The sequence below is a fragment of the Pelophylax lessonae genome (assembly GCF_965119305.1).
Source record: "Pelophylax lessonae genome assembly, chromosome: 5".
NCBI lineage: Eukaryota > Metazoa > Chordata > Amphibia > Anura > Ranidae > Pelophylax > Pelophylax lessonae.
The window spans coordinates 219580699-219595550 of record NC_138772.1 but is presented as its reverse complement, the minus strand read 5'-3'; the positions used below and the strand labels follow the sequence as shown (position 1 = coordinate 219595550).

The window sequence follows — 14852 nt, the reverse complement described above, 5'->3', positions numbered from 1 at the left end:
ACAGACTGCTCCTGGTATTCATAACCATTGGGACCCAACAGTGTTAAACATGAGCGATGGGAACTGCAAAAAAATTTCCAAGGCTAAACAGTAGCCAACAGGAGCTCAACCAAAACTGGAGCACACCTGAAAAACAATACACCCTCAAAGAAGATCAGGTCCCCTTAACAGTAGCCTGTAAAACCTTGCGGCCAACAGAAGCATCCGCAAATGCCAACACATCCACTTTATAAAACTTTGTGAAAATGTGCACTGACGACCAGGTGGCCACCTTGCAAATCTGCATCACTGACACCTGATGATGGAAGGCCCAGGAGGCACTAAGTGCCCTAGAAGAGTGCACCTTAACAGGGAAAGGAGGAACCTGACCCTTGATGGAGTAGGCCTGAATCACTGTCTGATTCATCTGGAAATGGTCGCAGAGGAAGCGGACAACCCTTCACGAGGCCCATCCGCAAGCACAAAATATAGTCTGACTTCCTGAAAGACTGCGTAGATGCCAGGTACACCCTAATTGCCCGGACCACCTAAAAAGCAATTTCCTTTGTGTTACGTTCCGTGTCCCTGGCCTAAACATTCAATGTCTTCATTTCAAATGAAAATCAGAAAACCTTTGGAAGGAATGGGGCGAAGAACCACCTCAGCTCTGTGAATCACCAGGCAAGGTGAACGACAGGATAACACCGCCAGTTCTGACACCCTGCATGCAAAAGTGATGGCTACCAAAAGGCCACCTTCTGGGACAGCTCAAGCAGGAGAGTCTCCGAAGACTCCCAAAGGGAGGCTTGAGGACCGAGAGCACCAAAATTGAGGTCCCAAGCCAGCAATGGAGACCGCACTGGAGGAACCAAAATGTCAGACACCCTAAAGGAAAAAAAAAAAAAAAAAAAAAAAAAAAAAAAAAAAAAAAAAGGTACACACCAGGGAGTGTGGCCAAAAGTCATTGGAAGAAGGTCGACACCTGGAACCCCAAGAGACTCGCACCACACAATGTACATATGACGCAGGGATGCCACCACCATGCAAATGGAATACGCTCAGAACTTCTGCACTCGCACAAAGCAGTTCAGTGTCTTGAGGTCCAGGATTGTACGCACTTTGCCTTCCTTTCTGGGAACTGAAAACAGGTTTGAGTAAAAACCCTGAAAACGTTATTATGAAGTTGGAACTGGGACAATCAGCCCTTGAAGCAACAGGTCTTGTACTGCCCCAAACAGACCCTGTGAGCAGTCCGGGGACAGGCGCAAGTTGGAAGGAAAAAACCTTGTCGGGGGACAACAGCGAAACTTGATCTTGTAAGCGGACCGAATGACTTTGTGGACCCACTTGTCTTGTAGCAGGGAAGTCAACGGATACGAAAACCAGCGAAGATGTCCCCCCACCCCTGAAACTAGTAAAGGCGCACCTTCATGCTGAAGAAGCCTTGTCCACAGGTCTGGAGAAGCCTACTCTCGGTTTGCCAGACCTGGTTCGCTTTGATCCTCCAAGAGGCCCTAAAAGGCTTCGAGCCCTTGTCCGTCGACCCTGAGGGATAAAGAAAAAATAAAAATGAGCCGAAAAGGAAGGCCCACGTCTACAGCGAGGCTCTTTACCCTTAGTAGCCTGTGAAAGAAATGTACTCTCCCCCCCCCCCCCCCATGAGACCTTTTATGATGTCATCCAGGGTAGTTCCATACAGGCGATCTCCATACTGTCTCTTTGGATGCCGCCCCACTAGGGGAGCTGCATCCAAAGAGACACCACAGAAACTGCAGCCCCTGGACCAGCTGTTTTGCCAGCGCAAAGGCAGGGGGGGGGGGAGCGGTTCTTCCTCCAGGTCACGGCATAAACGCTTAGCCCACTCAGAGTTTGCGACACCAAGGAAATGGCGAATACCAGTCTTAGTGTCGAACCAGCCATAGTGTACATATTGCGGGCCACAGCCTCCGCCTTCTGGTCAGCCAGACCCTTAAAGGCTGGGGACTCTTTAACCAGAATTATGGTTGCCTTATTCAATCTGGAAAACGGGAGGGTCCACCACTGGTGGAACAGTCCACTTCCTAATAAGGGACTCCTCATAGGGATAACGCCTAGTAAAGTACTTAGGGACCCCGAGGGGACGTTTTGGTCGTCCCCACTCTTTAGAAACGATTGTTAAAATAGGCGGTAAAAGTAAACACCTTGGCCGCTCTGGATGGCTTGTGGGTGCCAAAGGGAGCCTGCGTCTCCATCGCAGCTGCATCCTCCATCTTCAAGGTCTGACAAACAGATACAATCAGTGCTTCCACCAGCGCCTTTTCGTGAGCAGTTGCAGATGTGGAGGATTCTTCCTCACTTTTAGAGTATTTCAGGCGCGCCGTTGCAGACCCAGCAGGGTGACCCATGGTGGCCAAATCAGATTCAGGATCTGATGAGGCAGGGGAGAGCAATTTTTGCTAGCCCATCACCTGAAAGCCACCTCCACCCAGGACACAAAGGACTCCAGGACTACTGTCAGTGCATCAATGGATGGTTGGGACCCAGAAGATACTGCAGCCTCAGAAAGGATCAGGTGGGGAGATGTGCTCAAAAGATCCATGAGTCACCAGAGGAACCCCACAAAACAGGTGAAACACTGCAAGGGACACCCCCACCGCGCTGGCAGGACCACCCAGTCGCCAGGCACAGAGCACAAAGCGATCCTCAGCAGAGAGGGCCCCACCAGACTTACCACCCAGCAAAAACAGGCCCCTGCAGCCACCGCGATAAACTGCACCAGGGGATGAAGAGGGGCTCCCACCGCCGAAATCGCTGCCCACAGGGCTCCACTGTCATGGCTGCCTCTATTTTCAATGAAAAACCACAAAATGGCCGTCGGACTACAAAAAACGGAATTTTTGTAAAATCTTACTTGTAAAATTCCTTTCTCTGAGTCCTCCGACAGTCGCCGCCTCTTCATATTCGTCACATATGGGGTATTAGACTTTGCTCCGAAGGAGTAGCTAGGCAACAGAATATGTTAACATTAAAACTTTTAACATATCCCACCCTCAAGGGGTGGTCCCCTCAGTCAATACCCTCCTACTTCCTGCAACCATATCTCAGTTTCAGTGGAATAGCAGTAGAGTATACAACCAAACCCCAAAAGAGGGGCGGGGGCGGCGACTGTCGAGGACTCAGAGAAAGGAATTTTACAGGTAAGATTTTACAAAAATTCTGTTTTCTCTTACGTCCTCCGACAGTCGCCGCCTCTTCATATTCGTCACATATGGGGACGTCCCAAAGCAGTGCAAACATGAGGGGTGGGAAACGCATCCGCGCCGAAAAGCAACGCAGTCTCCGCATCAAAGAAAGGAACCTTACCAAAGGAAGGAAACCAGCTGGGCTACAGGAAAAACAAGTGCTCAACAGGAGCAACAACCCAGGAAAAGACAAATAACCAGGGGATAAAAAACTTATCCCAACAGCCAGAGGTCCCCAACAAGGGACCCTAGGGAATTGCCGCACTAAGAACCTTGCGGCCAAAGGAAGCATCCGCCAATGCCTGAACATCTACTTTGTAGAATTTCGTGAAAGTGTGCACGGTCGACCAAGTCGCCGCCTTACACACCTGGGCTACAGAAGCCCCATGACGACAGGCCCAAGACGTACTCAGAGATCTAGTAGAGTGCGCATTCACAGGCACAGGGGGAACCTTCCCCTGCAAAGCATAGGCCTGTTCAATGGTCTGCCTGATCCATTTGGCGATGGTAGAGGCCGACGCCGCCATGCCCTTCCGAAGACCCTCTGGAAGAACAAACAAGGAGTCCGTCTTTCGAAAAGACTCAGTCGACTTAAGGTAAACCCTTATCGCCCGAACAACATCCAAAGAATGTAATCTCACCTCCTTTGGATGTGTAGGCTTCGCGCACAGCGAAGGCAAGACAATATCCTCATTAAGATGGAATTCCGAAACTCGCTTCGGAAGAAAAGAAGGATTAGGTCGCAAGACCACCTTATCCAAATGAACAACCAGATACAGAGACTTGCAGGACAAAGCCGCCAGCTCCGACACTCTGCGAGCCGAAGTGATCGCAACCAAAAAGGCGACCTTTTTGGACAACATAGACAACGAGATCTCCCTGATCTGTTCAAAAGGAGCACGTTGTAACACAGATAAAACGAGATTCAAGTCCCAAGGGGGCAGAGGATCCCTCCTATGAGGAACCAGATGCCGCACTCCCTGAACAAAAGTGCCAACCAAGGAGTTGGAAGCCACGGGACGTTGAAACAGAACGGCCAGCGCAGACACCTGACCCTTTATCGTAGCCAGCGCCAAACGCTGATCGACACCCATTTGAAGGAAGGACAGCACTCGGGAAACAGTACGTGCGGGGTGAAAACCCCCTGGACTCACACCAGGCAAAATAGGCCTTCCAAGTACGGTAATAAACCTTCCCCGAGGAAGATTTACTCGCGTTGATCAAGGTATGAATGACCTCTGGGGAGAGACCCTTCTCCTTCAGGACCTCGGTCTCAACAGCCAGGCCGTCAAAGCCAGCGACTGTAAAGCAGGATGGTATATCGGTCCTTGAGACCGGAGATCGTCTCGAAGAGGCAGACGCCACGGGGCGTCGACCGCCAGATTCACGAGGTCTGCGTACCAGGACCGGCGAGGCCAGTCCGGTGCCACAAGAATCACCGTGCTGCGTTCCGAGTGTAACCTGCGAAGGAACCTGGACAGCAACTGAATCGGTGGAAACGCGTACATCAGCCTGTACTGATGCCACGGGGCCACTAACGCGTCCGAAGCGTCTGCCCGAGGGTCGCGCGTCCTTGCCACGAACCTTCTCACCTTGTTGTTGAGACGAGACGCGAACAGGTCCACATCTGGAAGACCCCACTTCGCGCACAACATCTGGAAGACAGCCGGGTGGAGAGACCATTCCCCCTGATCCAGGGTCTGGCGACTCAGACAGTCCGCCTGCCAGTTCTCCACCCCTGGAATGTGAACCGCCGTTATCGCCGGGACATGAGTCTCGGCCCAAGACAGAATGTCGGCCACTTCTCGAGCCGCTCGGGCACTCCTGGTGCCCCCTTGGTGGTTGATGTAGGCCACCGCCGTGGCATTGTCCGTCTGCACCCGAACCGGGCAGCCCTGCAGCCGGTCCGTCCAGCGATGAAGACAGATTTATCGCACGCAATTCCAGAATGTTGATCGGAAGGGAGGACTCACCCTCCGACCAAGTCCCCTGGGCGGACAGAACGCCCAGAACACCACCCCAGCCCGACAGGCTGGCATCCATAGTGATTACCGTCCACGAGATAGGACGAAACGACTTGCCCCCGGACACCATCGGGGACTGGAGCCACCACAGAAGGTCTCTTCTGGTGCGATGACAACGAGATTTGAAGATCCAGAGATTGAGGTCGCCCGTCCCACATGGACAGGATCTCCGCTTGGAGACCCCGCGTGTGAAACTGGGCGAAGGGAATCGCCTCGAAGGCCGAGACCATCAATCCCAGACATCTCATGCACGTCCGCAGAGACGAGTGCGGAACGTCCCTGAGGGACCTGACTTCCTCCTGAAGAGTTCAGAGTTTGTCTTCCGGTAGGAAGACCTTCGCCTGCACCGAGTCCAGAATCATTCCCAGGTAGGGAAGACGAACCGACGGACTCAGTGCCGACTTTGGAAAATTTATCGTCCAAACTCCTGCAGAGTTTGCATCGTGACAGACAGGTCCTTCTCCAGACCCTGGCTGGTCGCAGACCGAACCAGAATATCGTCCAGATATCCCAGGACAGAAATGCCCTGGGCCCTCAATGCCAGAACCGGTGCAAGCACCTTGGTGAAAACCCGCGGAGCCGAGGCGAGACCAAAAGGCAACGCCACGAACTGGTAGTGATCCTCCGCAATGGCGAATCGAAGGTACCTCTGGTGACCCTCGAAAATGGGGATGTGAAGATACGCATCCTTCAAAATCGATGGAGGCCATGAATTCCCCCGGAACCAGGGCAGCCACCACTGATCGCAGGGATTCCATGCGGAACTTGCGAACCCGCACAGAGCGGTTCAGAGCCTTCAAGTCCAGAATTGGACGAACCTTGCCCTCCTTCCTGGGCACGGTGAACAGATTGGAATAAAACCCCCGAAATCTGTCCCGATGAGGCACCGGAACTACCACTCCCTGAGCCCTCAGGTCCCGCACCGCCAGGTGCAGGTCCCGTAAACGCTCTGGAGACAGTTGAAGATTTGAGGGAAAAAATCTGCTCTCCGGCCGAGAGAGAAACTCGATCTTGTAACCAGATCGAACAATCTCCTGAACCCATCTGTCCCGCACGCGGGCCAACCAGGGCTGAAGAAAACCGAGCAAGCGTCCCCCCACCCCAAAACTGGGTGAGGGCGCCCCTTCAGGCCGCACTGTTATGGGCTGCGGATCCGGATTGACCGGACTTCTGTTTTCCAGACCAGGGCTTCTTCTGAGAGCCTTGACCTTTGAACGGTTTGCCCTTGTAGTGCGACCGAAAGGCACGAAAGGACCCCTGAGGGGGCCGAAAATTAGCATGCTTCTTCCCAGAAGCCCCCTTAGCCTTGGGGAAATGGGGCAAGAGAAAGCTCTTACCTCCGGTGATCCCCTTAATCAACACATCCAAGGACTCCCCAAAAAGGCGAGACCCATCATAAGGCAGATTGGCTAAGGTCTTACGTGAAGACTGGTCCACCGACCAACATTTCAACCAAACCAGGCGGCGAGACAACACCGCCACGCTGTGCACACGTGCAGCCAACGGGGCCAGGTCCAAGTCCGCATCACGCAGATACATGACACCCTGGTGGATTTGATCCACCATATCCAGGGTCGCCGGCGAGGCCAAATCGGCCACTAGGACGCGCCTAAGCATCTGCGTCCAACTTGCGACCGCCTGGGCCGCCATGAGAGAGGCAAACAGAGCCTTAAGCATAGAACCCGTAACAGAATAAGTATGACGGGCAAGAGACTCCAATCTCCTATCCGTGGCATCACGGAACACAGGGGAATCCTCTGCAGGAATCGCAGTGGATTTGTTTAAAACCGCAATTGCGTGATCCACTGGGGGTGGCACACACCACCTTTCATCAGTGGAAGGCGAGAAAGGATAACGCAGCTTGAACCTACTTGGTACAGCAAAAGGTTTGCGCAGATTGCGCCATTGTTCCTTAACAGCGCGCTGAAAATCATCATTGCAGGGAAAAACCTGCGGCGTCCTGCGTTTTCTCTGCGTCCCATAAGCCGCCAAGGCAGCGGGGGGACACACTTCATCCTGCAAACGCAGCGTTTGTTTTATGGAAGCAATCAATTCATCCATGATTGCAAGCTCTTCAGGCGAGCCAGGGGGAGAATTATCAACCCCTTCAACTTCAGCCTCCACCTCGGACCCCACTAGATCCAGGGAGGAGCGGGACCCCGATAAGGAGGCCCCCGCCATAACAGCCCCATCACCTTCACCCTCAGAATCAGAGGAAAGAGAAACTCTGGGTCTTTTAGTAGATTGAGCAGCCACCAGCATCTGCACCTGAGCAGCAAGGCCAGCCACAATAGTGGCTAAATCCCCCCCTGGGGGGGAAACAGCGGTCCCCTGGCTTTCCACCAAGGGGGTAGGAAATTTGCTCTCCTGAGAATCCATTGCCCCTATTACAAATGCCGGATAATAAAGGGTTAACTGCCCCTTTAACAAGCACGGCGAGCGCAGCCCACCGCAACACACACAAGCACAATGAGACCCCCACAGGGACAATAAAACTGACACAGGCAATGGATAAGAAGGATATAACCTGAGGAGACCCTCGCCGCTGCTGCTGCCTCGATCGGTGTTCCTGGAGAAGAGGAAGTGATGCTGCCAGGGTGCTCTATGAAAGCCTATGGGAGGCTACAAGAAAATGGCCGCCATGCATGTAGAACATGCGGCCGGAGCGAGTGTAGACAAAATGGCGCCGTTTGGCGCCGAAACCGCCGCTCCACAGTACAGTAATGCACACATGTCATCCATGCATAAAAAAACATGTCAGATCACCGCAGCGATCGCTGTAAAGTGCCCAAACATGCCCAAAACATGCCCCACAGCACACAGCTTCTCACACTGACAAGGCTGACACAGACAGTGTCACACAGCTCCCCCCCCCCCCCCCCTTGCAGCCCACAGCATGCAGCCGAGAGATAGGGAGACAAACAGTGTGAACAGAGGCAGGTTACACAGTCCCAGACTGACACCCCCCCAGACAGACAGGTCCCCACATAGATACACTTACCTCACAATGGCGTGGGGGACCCGCACAGGCGAACAAGCCGCTGCACATGAGGCAGGGAGAGTCGCATACAAGACGCACAGAATGGGGGTTAAGAAACCGCACAGCGTCCAGTGAGGTAGCCACCTCACCAATCATCCCTGCACCGAACAGGGATGGGTCGTTCACTGTCCCAGGAGCGTTACCTGGCTGAACGCTCGATGGCAGGCTGGGAAGCCACTGACCCACGACCTGCGACCAGGGGGATCAGCCCGAGACCCAGCCCGCATGATCCTCTTCATCAGAAGAACTAACTAATGCTGACAAAAAGAACAGCTAAGTAAAGGTAGAGAGAAAACTCAAACAAAAAATCAAAAAAGAAGAAAGTCTAGGGCACAAAGCCCCAGCACAGAGAGAGACAGCCACTCCTGACAAGCTAGACATTGAAACTGGGATATGGTTGCAGGAAGTAGGAGGGTATTGACTGAGGGGACCACCCCTTGAGGGTGGGATATGTTAAAAGTTTTAATGTTAACATATTCTGTTGCCTAGCTACTCCTTCGGAGCAAAGTCTAATACCCCATATGTGACGAATATGAAGAGGCGGCAACTGTCGGAGGACGTAAGAGAAACATGGCTGTCGTGCATAGAAACACAGGCCACAACAGAATGGCAGCCCCACAAGGCTTACAGGGACCCCTAGGCCTCAGGGATAGACCCAGGCAGAATGGGGGGCCCTGGTAGGAGCTCCACAAAGTAAAACCCCCCTGCACAGCCGATCGTCCATTCGCCAACCGCACACACCCCCATCGCCAGTATAGCGCCCTGCCCCCACCCCAGGAGGTGGACCAGACCACCCAAACAGCCCCAGCATAAGTGGAGGAGAGGTAGGATGGGGGACAGATGAAAGGGGGTGCCTAACGGTGAGGGGAACCCAGAGGTCTGACCGTCTCAAGGAGGGGCCCACGTCCACCCCAAAACCCTCCAGGGGGAGAACCACTACTCACCATGCCGGGAACCTGATGGGCACCGCTCCAAATAGAAACCCTCTCCATTAAAATGGGGGGGGGGCTGTGGACCAGGAGAAATGCTGTGACTCGGGCCGAGACCCGGTCATATGCAACCTCGCAGGCCAGCCCAGTGGGGCTGTGTCACGGCTGACCTAGCGCAGAGCTGAGGTCTGCGCGCGCTCGCTGGCCAGACTGGGGTAACCACAGGATCTAGATTATCCAGCCCGTCACCCAGTCCGTTGATTTTTAGATAGAAATTTTTCCTGTGAAATCTACAAAGATAAAAAAAATTGCCAGGACCAGAGATCCCAGCAAGGAACTAGGTCCTTACACCTGACTAGGCAGGAAAAAAAAAAAAAAAAAAAAAAAAAAAACACAGTACCTATAGCAGGGAAAGGGAGTATACCCCCTGCGATTGCTCCAAAGGGGTAGCCAGACTTGTTTGCCTAGTGTCCTACTCCTGTAGGAGGCAGTATAACCCAATAGTTAAGAATCTCAGGAGCCAAGTCCGTAAATGAACGAAAGAGAAAAAGGGGTCTCCCTAATCTATACTGCTCTATGCACTAGAGTGCTCCTGGACAAACTACCAGCTATGATTTCCTGGGAACATGACTTCGGAGTTACTTACACAATGCAGCAATGGTGTCAAGCACTTCAACCACAAAAAAAAGCATCCCGCTGTACATCTCACAGGGAAACCGTTCTATAAATCCTTCACAAGTGGTACCTCACACCACAAGTACTTGCAAATGGTTACCCAGACACCCACTCCCCATTATGCTGGAGGAAGTGTGGGTGTGTGGGGTCAGCCACATATGGTGGTACTGCTGGAAACCTCCTGCAAAGATATCCGATCTCATCTCCTCTACCACTTGGATAACCTGCCTGATGTCTCCTGAAACAGCCTTTTGGCATTGGACTGGATAAATGGCCCCGCAAACTCCACATTTTAAATCACCCATGTCCTAAGTGCAGCTAGAAAATCTCTGGCAAGCCTCTGGAGGTCAGATATTTTGTCATCCTCTACAGCTATCAACTTTCTAAACAGGCATGCTACCCTGAAACAAGTGTTTGCAGGACTTCAAGGCAAAAATACCCTACTCCAACAAAAGTGGGCGTGCTGTATCAAGGAAAACCAACAGTTATACCATGACCAGACTCCTCACCACAAGTCCATACCCGAGACCTTTTTTTTTTGCCTGGGAACAACCAATCCTCCCTAGATATAGGGTACTTTACCAGTTTTTTTCTTTCCTAGATGCCGTTTTGAGATTTCACATTATACTTTCGGGTACTGTACATATGCTGAGCTATAGCATAAATGTTACTCACCTTCCTAAGTATATGTTTGCTTCCTAAAATGTCTAATGCCTACTTTGCCTGATCCAATCTCCAATTGGTGACTGCTGACATTAGGTGTACAGAGATCTGTATTTGTCTGTTGCCATCTGTATTAAAATACTCTTTCAATAAAAATCAAAAGCGAAAAGAAAAGACGGATAAGAACTCTAAACTAAAGCCAAGTGCTACTTTGGAAATCAGATTAAAATTTGGGCTGCTTTGTTTGAGGCGCAGGAGTTTCCCATCTCAGACATTAAGCACAGGTTCACATTTACGATGACAGACATCGCATGTCATTCGCAGTGCACTGCAAATCACATGCGATGCCTGTGCAATGCGAATTCAGCCATACAGACTGTATGGCTGAATTTGCATTGGATTCAAGACAACTCGCACAGGACCCTTTTTTGGGTCCGCACCAGAATCTGATCGCATGGATGTTCACACCTATGCGATCTGATTTAGGTCTGAACTGACAGTTCGCACTGCGACATGCGAACTGATCTGGGGGTGTTAACTTTGTATTGACACCCCCAGGGAATCGCATATTGCAGTGTGAACTGCCTGCGAGTTGAATGTGATGCGGGAACCTGCAGTGGATTTGCACTATTTTATTTAGGATGCTGGAGATTTTAGTAAACTACAATACGACTAAAATTAAAATGGCATTTTAACCAAAAAAGACTAAGGCCTCATGCACACTGGTTTCTTGTAAACGCTGTTCATCCTGACAGGAGAAAATCAGCATTATAAACTCACCCAAGCTGCATTTTTTCCTAAAGAGTTTAGCAGAGTTTGGGAGTTTATTTCATTGGCGAGAATTTTAAATTTATTCTGGCCATTGAATAACGCTGTTAAGGTGCCTAGAGTTTGTGCGCGTTTATGAGCATTTTTTAGCGTTGAGCTTTTGTTGTGGTCAGAACCGCTCTTGAATGCAATTTTTGGGCGCTCAAACAAACTCTACTTTTGATAAACTGCTAAAAACTTCCATGTGTGCATGGACACATGGGATAACCTAGAGGGGATGTCACAATCTGGAGTCAGGCTCGAAGACCAATAGCTATAGCAGTTTACACAGGAACCAGCTGGATAGGAACACAGGCCGGTCACACTGGCAGATGACGCAGGCTCACCTGAGGTGCGGAATCTAAGTACTAACCGGTGTTCACCAGCGCTCCTGATGGTGGAGATGGATTTTGCTGCGTGTTAGTACCAGGTCGCAGTCCTCAGGATCGCCCCACCAGGAGGTGAGCAAGCCAGGGTCCAGTAGCAGATATAGCAGGTCAGGATCAAGCAGAAGCGTAGTCTAGGAATAGCCAAAGGTCGGTAACAAGTAGTTGCAGGTCGGGATTAGGCAAAAGCGTAGTCGAGGAACAAGCCAAGTGTCGATAACGGCTGATAGCAAAGATACGGACGGCAGCAGGAGAGACAAGCGAGATATCGGCTGTTGAAGGCACAATATTCTGGCAACTAGGAAGTGCAAAGACATGGCTTATAACAGGAAGTTCATGGGAGGAGCAAAGGGTTCAAGGTTCAAGCCAATAAAGATTCACAGCAGGATCTGTCCAAGGATCTGTCCAAGGATCTGTCCAAGGATCTGTCCAAGGATCTGTCCAAGGATCTGTCCAGCATTCCAGGTGGCTCAGCAAGTAGAGTCATTGGCAGACACACTGGAGGTCCCAGGTTCAAGCCCGGGTCCTGACAGTACTCCCCTCCTCCCAGGACGTCCGCTGGATGTCTTAGGACCAGGTTTAAGAGGGAATCCCCTTGTTATCTAGGGGCATGAACATTTTCTTCAGGCTCCCAAGAATTTTCCTCTGGCCCATATCTTTCCTATTGGACCAGATATTGTAACTTGTTCCTAAAGATCCTGGAGTCAAGAATTCTCTCCACCACAAATTCTTCTTCACCCTGAACATCCCCAGGTGGAGGAGGGGGATGACTTCTTCCTGAAAGGATTTTCATGAAACGGTTTGAATAGTGACATGTGAAAAACCGGGTGGATCTTCATATTGTCAGGAAGTTTTAAGCGAAAGGTGACTGGGTTGATTTGAGCGGAAATCTCAAAAGGTCCTACAAACTTTTGACCCAATTTGGAAGACGGAACATGAACCTTCAAATTTTTGGTAGATAAAAACTTTGTCACCTACGAGAAATGTGGGACTTGATCTACGATGTCTGTCAGCAGTTTTCTTGTAATATTCCTGGGCTTACTTCAATGTATCATCAGTTTCTCTTGAATGTCTTGTAATGTAGTTAATCTGTCGGTAACAGCAGGAATTGGAGTTGAGATAGGGAGATTTGGAATAAAAACTGGATGATATCTGGTGTTCAAGAAAAAGGGGCTTTGGGAAGTGGAGCCATGTTTAGAGTTATTATAAGCAAACTCTGCTGTAGGAAGGTAGTCAACCCAATCATCCTGCAGATAACTCACAAAACATCGAAGGTATTGCTCCAAAGTTTGATTGGTCCTCTCGGTCTGACCATTAGACTGAGGATGAAAAGCTGAGGAAAGATTAATTGTAACACCCAAAGCTGAGCAAAAATTTCTCCAAAATTTTTGAGGTAAACTGTACTCCTGTCGGACACTACATCAGGAATTCCATGTAGTTTAAAAACTTCTCGAACCATTACTTCTGCAGTATGCTCCGCTGAGGGTACACCTTTAACTGGTATGAGCCATCTTAGTGAGACGGTCAACAACTACCAGGATAGTGGTCATCCCTTTTGAAAGGGGAAGATCAACCACAAAATCCATAGACATTGACCCCCATGGTCTTGATGGAACAGGCAGTGGTTGAAGTAACCCCAGAGGAGAAGATCGGGGTGTCTTGTTGCGAGCACATGTCAGACACGATGCCACATATCTCTTGACATCCTTGTACCCAGGCCACCAAAAAGGTACGTGATAAGAGTTCTTCTGTTTTAGAAACCCCAAAATGACCAGCAAGTTTAGAGTCATGAACCAATTGGAGGGCTTCTACCCGAACAGATTCAGGTACATAGAGGCGATGCGCTTGAGTCCAAAAGCTGTTCTTGTATTTGAGATTAATGTTCCTAGGAGGATGATTAAGAAGTGGTCATTCTCATACCCCTCAAGAAGATTAAAAAAGGTTTTAGAACTTGTGGCCCCTAGAAAGTTATTTTGAGACAGAATCGTACATTCGGAGTTGCTTTCCTGGAGAGGCCCAGACAACATCCGCGATAGAGCATCAGCCTTACAGTTCCTTGACCCAGGGCAGTACGAAATAAAATTGAACCTGGAGAAGAATAGGGTCCAACGTGCTTGTCTAGATGACAGTCTTGGCAGAACGAATAAATTAAAAATTTTTATGATCCGTGAGAAAACGGTTACAGAGTGCTTAGCCCCTTCCAACAGATGCCTCCACTCAGAAAATGCTTCCTTAAATTGCCAGCAGCTCCTCGTTTCCGATGTCATAATTCTTCTCTGCAGAAGACATCAGTCGGGAGAAATAAGCACAAGGATGGAGCTGCATTTTTTCGCCAATTCGATGAGAAAGGATAGCTCCCATAGCAGAATCTGAAGCATCCACTTCTACGATGAAAGGTAGCTCTGGATCTGGATGTACCAGTATTGGTGCAGAAGTGAAGAGAGTCTTTAATTTAGTAAAGGCGGCCTGTCTCTCTGGTGACCACAAAAAGGGCACCCCCTTCTTTGTCAGCTGCGTAATTGGAGCAATTGCCTTGGAGAAGTTCCTTATAAATCTTCTGTAAAAGTTGGGAAATCCAACAAAACGCTGTATTTCCTTAACATTCTTAGGGACAGGCCAATCCACCACTGCTTTGATCTTATCGGGATCCATGCTCACTCCTTCAGAAGAAATGATGTATCCCAAGAACTAGATCTTAGTTTGTTCAAACTCGCATTTCTCTAGTTTAATGTAAAGTTGATTCCGCCTTAGTCTCTCGAAGACAGTACAGACGTGCTTGCGGTGTTCTTCCAAATTATCAGAAAAAAATAAGAATATCATCCAAATATGCTATTACAAACTGATCCAACAAATCTCGAAAAACATCATTAATGAAATGTTGGAAGGTTGCGGGAGCATTGCAAAGTCCAAAAGGCATAACCAAAGACTCAAAATGTCCATATCTGGTTCTGAAAGCAGTTTTCCATTCATCTCCGGGACGAATGCGGACCAGGTTGTATGCCCCTCATAAATCGAATTTGGTAAAGAGCTTGGCGGAGCGTAGTCTCTCAAGCATTTCTAGAATTAGTGGAAGTGGATAGCGATTTTTAATTGTGATCCTATTTTACTCCCTGTAGTCAATACATGGA

At 50.0% G+C, this 14852-nt stretch overlaps 1 protein-coding gene across 2 annotated transcripts in view; it reads right to left on the bottom strand.

The window, feature by feature from the left end:
• Nucleotides 1-14852, bottom strand: part of GRB10 (growth factor receptor bound protein 10) — a 515930-nt gene that overhangs the window by 483947 nt on the left and 17131 nt on the right. The gene's annotated exons all lie outside the window — the stretch shown is intronic.